At 31.0% G+C, this 6000-nt stretch overlaps 1 protein-coding gene across 1 annotated transcript in view; it reads right to left on the reverse strand.

Moving 5' to 3' along the window:
* The window catches only part of LOC117123980 (KN motif and ankyrin repeat domain-containing protein 1-like), a 36763-nt gene extending 34378 nt beyond the window's left edge, over positions 1–2385 (reverse strand). Inside the window, exon 1 of the mRNA XM_033270082.1 lies at positions 2285–2385. The gene's annotated coding sequence lies outside the window, so the exon portion shown is untranslated. The remainder of the gene's footprint in view (positions 1–2284) is intronic.
* Positions 2386–6000: the final 3615 nt, after the last annotated feature.

The following is a 6000-nucleotide window of genomic DNA, read 5'->3' on the forward strand; positions in this document are numbered from 1 at the left end:
TTACATACACAGCAGTACAGGAGGCATAATGTGAATACATTATAAATCACATTAATTGCACTAGTAAATTTCACATTTACCAAAAAAAAAAAAAAAAAAAAAAAAATACCATTTTTAAAAAAGTACCATAGAAGACATTCGCGCAAGGGTGATAAATTAATATTTTCTTTTTTATTTTCTTTTTTATTGGGCCTAAGACTTTTTGAAATATCTTTCTTAGCAAACTTTTCTTAGCAAAACATATAATTCTTTTTTTTTTTCATATTTAGCAAAACTGTTCCATAAACAAATAAGTATTTATAAGCGAAAATAAGAAATATATTGTTATTGGTAAATTTGAGGGCCCTGTTGGTCCTTGATTGAGATTTCATATGTAAACGTCTAAAGGTGATGTGGCCATGTTTTTTTCATGTGACAAGAGACAGGCCTACACCATTTGTCATAGAAATGCTGATACCACAACTGAACGTACCTACAGTACCTACAAAGTACAATAATTAAAATTTTCAACTTTCTTAATTTGTTGCTTTTTAAAAATAGTCCTTCCCAATGCTTAATAATACAGCATATTTCAACCCTTAAGCTGTTTATATTCCCTGCATATTGTTATATCATTGATTTATGTTCTGCTTTTCTGTTTTGTTATGAATTACTGAACAATGATTTATACAAACCCAATTTCAACAGTGAACTATTTAATGATGGAGAAAATATGGTAAGCAATTAATCAACCCAGTGCCTGGAATCCTACGAATTCTAAGAGGTGGGAACCAACCAGATTATGAGCAACCAAGTGAGGATAGGAATCATAATATTGGGATACTGACTGGTAAAACACAAACAGAATGAAAGATGTAAGAATGTAAGAGCCACTTAAAAAATCATAAAAGATTAAAATAAAACTTTAAATTTCTCAATTTATTAATTTAGAAGCTTCGCATACTGTAAAAATTAATCATAGCAATTTATCAGCCTTCAATAAGTCTGATCAAAATTATAAAAAGGCCTAATTTTCTGCAAAGATTGCTCGGAAATCTGCCACATTTTTCAAAATATGCGGACAAAGTTCTAGGCCTAATTTTTGCATGGGGATTAAATATAATACGGCTGTTAAATATTGTAGAAATACAAACAAAAGTACATACCTACATTTAATTACAATATAAATCCCAATGATAAATAGCTTGCTAACAATTATCAAAATAATGATAAAAATATGTATACAAATCGTTTGTATGTATTCACAAATTAGATCTTAAAAGCAATAAGCTGTAAGCACTTCTGCTAGCACATTTAAGAACTCATCACTCAGTGTAGACAGCGACATGGCCAGGGATTTGAATGGTGTTAGATATCAAAATTTATTCTTATTTAGAATGTGTAAAAATAAATAGATGCAAAATGAGGATATGTCCTTAAGGTACATAGGCAATTATGTAACATAAGAAGCTAGGTTTTCATTTTTAATTAGAGTATGGAAAGTTTGTAAAGACTGGAAAAAAGGTATAGAAGAGAAGAAGAAATAGGCTCCCAGCAGAAGTGCGTGTCTACTGCCTTACACTTCAAAACTGTTTACTTAATTATCTGATTGAGGAATCGGTTATTTCGTCTCTATCACATTCTGCGCATTGAGCACCAAATTCGGTGGTGATGTTTTTGCTTTTCAAATCGTTATTTAAATTATCATTATTATTATGTTTGAGTTTTGAATGCTATTCGTTTTCTAATAACTCTTACAGGGTTAACTCCCACTCACGACAACATAGTTTTTACTGCACCCCCAAAAGGGCAGTAGACACAAAAATGAAGATAAAAAGTGAAAGCAAAATATACAGAAAAAATTAAAGCAAAAAATAATGATAAAAATAAGTTCCACTTATATAGCGCATAATGCAATGAGCCTATATGCACTTTCAAAAAAAAAATTAAAATTAAAAAAATAATTAAAGAAATGTTTGACAGTTATGAATGCAAATTCTCAAAACTATAGGAGGAAGAGAAAAGATAAACAATAAAAAAAAAATGGTATGATGTAAGAAATGAATGAAAGGACAGAAAAGTGGATAAAGAAAATATGAAGATATGGAAATAAGAAAAGAAGAGAAGAAATGAAAAAGATAAAGAAAAATAATTTAAATATACTACGGAAAATAATGAATTATAAACTTACATTTACATACCGCATAAGTCAATATGGCAGATATCGCAGAGAAAATGTACAGTACTATATTGTGACAAATAGGCCTAATCAGAAAAGCTGCCTAATTTAATAAAACTTGCTTACCAAGGAATTGAGTTACGGTTACACATGGATGACTCGTCAAACAAGACTGAGCAGGTGTCATGGAAAACTTATAGAAATATAATAATGTCATTGTCAAACAGGTGAGAATAATAGGTCGCATCTAAAAAAAGAAATAATAAAAAAAGAAATCTATGCTATGTCCATTGTTAAAATGTTATAATATTTGGTTGCAGGGTTGATCTGCATACAAGAGATCTTTATAATTCATTAAATTCAGTTACCTTTCTTTTGACTAGATACATTTTGCAATACAAACGTGCATGACTCTCGAATGGTCCATGGAATTTTTTGTTGTGGTTTGGACTCCCAATCTAAAGGTTGGAAGTGAGGGTTCAAATCACAACTGTGCCACTGTGCAAAGTTCTATACTACCATATCTTCAGAGTACAACCCCTAGATTAGGTGTAATTGTACAGCCTTCATCTTGAGTATCAGCCCAATGTATAATTTCAACAAATACAGCAAACAGTACAGAAGTTCTCCTGATGATGGGCTAATGTAGCAGTACTACACATGTTACAAGATTAGGGTAATAAACCTTTAGATCATCAGATGAGGAGGTTAAAACAAACAAAGTTAATAATTTATATGTGGCACAGACAAGTCAAATCAGTCACTTCTCGCAAAAATCAATATTTAGTTATTAACAAAAGGTTAAACAGTAAAAAGAGAGCTTTAAAATAGTAAAAGAATAATTTAAAGAAGACATTTCTTTATGGAGTTTAAACATACAGCTGTAGAACAATATTTGAGAAATCAGCCTTCAAAGTTAAAAATTCCAGGCATTTCTTAAGCAGAAACCATCACCAAATCTTTAAAATTGTTGGTTTAAAATTAAAAATGGGAAAACTAACAACATATCACAATGTATAGATATAATATACTTTAGTACAATAAAATAGATTTCAAAAATTTTGAAATTCCAGCTATTATCTCTCAATTGCAACAAGTGACTGGTTTCGTTTGTCTTTGCCACATTATTAATAAAGTAAAAAAACAAAGAAAATCAAACAAAGAAAATCCTTGTTGAACCACAGGGTTTATAAGGGCTTAAAGCTGAAGCTTATCCCAGTTTTTGTACCGTGAAGTTGACAAGAGTGGTAAACCTCCCCCCCACCCACACTCCCTAGGTAGGTCACTAATCCACTACAGATTACTCCCAGCAATTTGTTGGTACCCCCTGACACAGCTGGGTAGACTAAAGCAATGTAGATAAAGTGCTTCACTCACGGACACAAGCAGAATGCACAGCAAAAGATTGAAACTCCGACCTCGAGGTAGGGAAACCAAGCCATTTTCACAAATATAATACTCAATAATAAATAATAATCTTTATAAAGTACAGAACAGCATAATTTACGCATACTGTAACAAAAAAGAGAGATACAAATTGCTACATAATGTAAAGAGATAAATTGAAAAATTATATTTAGGATGTTGATTCAATGTAAACTTCAATCTGCAAATATGAATATAACATACTAAAATAAACTTACAAGCCACAGTCACATTCAAAAATGCTTCTAAGATTTAGAATGCCATCAAACATTGGAACACATGATGTACCTTGCAAGAAGATTCTTGCTTTAGGCCCAATAAAAAAAATTATTAGTTTATCACTCTCGCCTGCATATGTTTTAGAGAAAAAAATAATTTGGTGGAATTTTTTCTTTTGAGAATTTTTTTTTTTTAGAAAATTTTTTGTTTTTCATATTTTTAGTAAACAGTTTAGATATTGTTTGTATTATCTTAATCATGTATTTTACTTTGAATATTAATGCACCATCAAACAACCCAAAGGTGATACTTGGCTTTAGCAAAATAAAAAAAAATAAAAATAAAAAGTCTCCCTCCCTCATCACTTTTTTTCCAAAGTAGGGTGATAAACTTATATTTTTTTTTTACTGGGCCTTAAATACCCCAATAATATGATGCATAAAAGACACAGTAAAACTTGCAGTATAATATTAGTTGAACAGAAAGAAGAAATCACTAGAAAAAACACAAGAGTAATCAGAGGAAAGACGACCTTGGAAAAATTAACATCACAAGAGCATAGTATTTCAACAGGAAGTATAAGCACGATCACTGTGAAAGGAAGAAATGTTATTTCTATCTTTCTGAGTGGCTATGCGTGCAGAAGATGGATTTCTGACAAAACAACATTGCACAGAGAAATGATAACTTAGACGAGGTGTCTGGGAAGGGTGGAGGCAGAGAGATGAAGAAACGGAACGATTTGCGGCAGCAGAAGTTCGGAGTAATTAAAATTTGTTCTCGTGGATAATTTATGGGAGGGGAAAGACTAGTTTTACCCTTCCTTGTCACTAGGACGATTGATATTTCCTTGTCCAAACAGTTTATTTATAAATCTTAGGCAATGACATGGGCAAAAATCAAGCATCAATGTTATGTTGTGTTAAAAAACATAAAGATGTGTATCGCATTAGTTTGATGCAGCTGGCGATACAGTAGTTAAATGGCAGGCAATTTGTCAATTTAATGAATGTCAAAGTGTAACAAGCTCATCAAATACAAAATAGGATAGAAAAAAAAATCTAAATATCAAAACAGATGTAAATCTAAAAATACAAAGCATCTAATAAAATAATCTAAGAGTGATTACATTAACATTTAAGAGTAGTGGATAGTGTGTTTTTAATTAATTGCCTGCTTTGCCATTTTCAAATTTGGAATTGTGTAAATATAGATGTTTTTTGTAAATCATGCATGTAGTACTAATTATTCATTGTGTATTATGCAATAATTTGAGGAAAAAACATATCCTAATGGAAAATCCAAGGGTGCATACCACTTGGAAATTCATACCACTTGGCCTCATATAGATCTGTCTCTTATACACATCTAGATGTGTATAAGAGACAGGTATAACTCTATATCCCGATAAATGTATATTAGCTTAAAAGCCGTACATAGATTCCAATTTAAAAATGAAGATGATAATTACCTTATAATGTATAATGTGGCTTCGGTAATGGTTTTGTGTTGACGTTTATTTTATACCTCTTTCAACGAAACGCGACTAAAATTATTTGTATTCAATCATACAGTACCAACTGTACCACTTGGCCTCATATAGATCAGTTGGTAGGGTATCCAAGCGGTAATTGGAAGGTGTTGGGTCTGAATCCCAAAGGGGAAACGTTTTTCTCAAATATTTATTACCATCATGTTTTTTGTAGTCTAACATAGCTGCTTTTGCAGGCCTATAAATTAATTTCATAAATAGTACTAAATAACAGGGATAGAATTATGATTTAATAACATTAATATCAAATACCTACTAATAGAAAATAAATGTATGTTGCTAGTAATTGTAATTTTTTTAACATAATTATTAAATGCCTACAGGTATACGCCAATTAATGTTATACATCCTGATAATGGCCATTATAAAATGTTTTATTGCTGTTAATGTGTTATGGTGTTTCTCTTCATAGTCATCGAGTACAGTATACAGAAGTGTTTAATCCATTGATTATGGTAGGAGTTGAGAAAAATGAAGGCACATCATCAGCTTGAGCATGGAGATATAATTTTGAGTAAAGATAGGGATCACTTTAAAATTCTGAACGGAAATCACTTTTTTTATGTCAGGAAAGGCGTGTTTGAACTAAGTTGTCCTGGAAAAAAAAATGTCCAAAAAATGCTTTTTCTGACATTATTTAGGAACA

The sequence above is a fragment of the Anneissia japonica genome, unplaced genomic scaffold, assembly GCF_011630105.1.
Source record: "Anneissia japonica isolate Jap-2015-1 unplaced genomic scaffold, ASM1163010v1 scaffold287736_len1891122_cov214, whole genome shotgun sequence".
NCBI lineage: Eukaryota > Metazoa > Echinodermata > Crinoidea > Comatulida > Comatulidae > Anneissia > Anneissia japonica.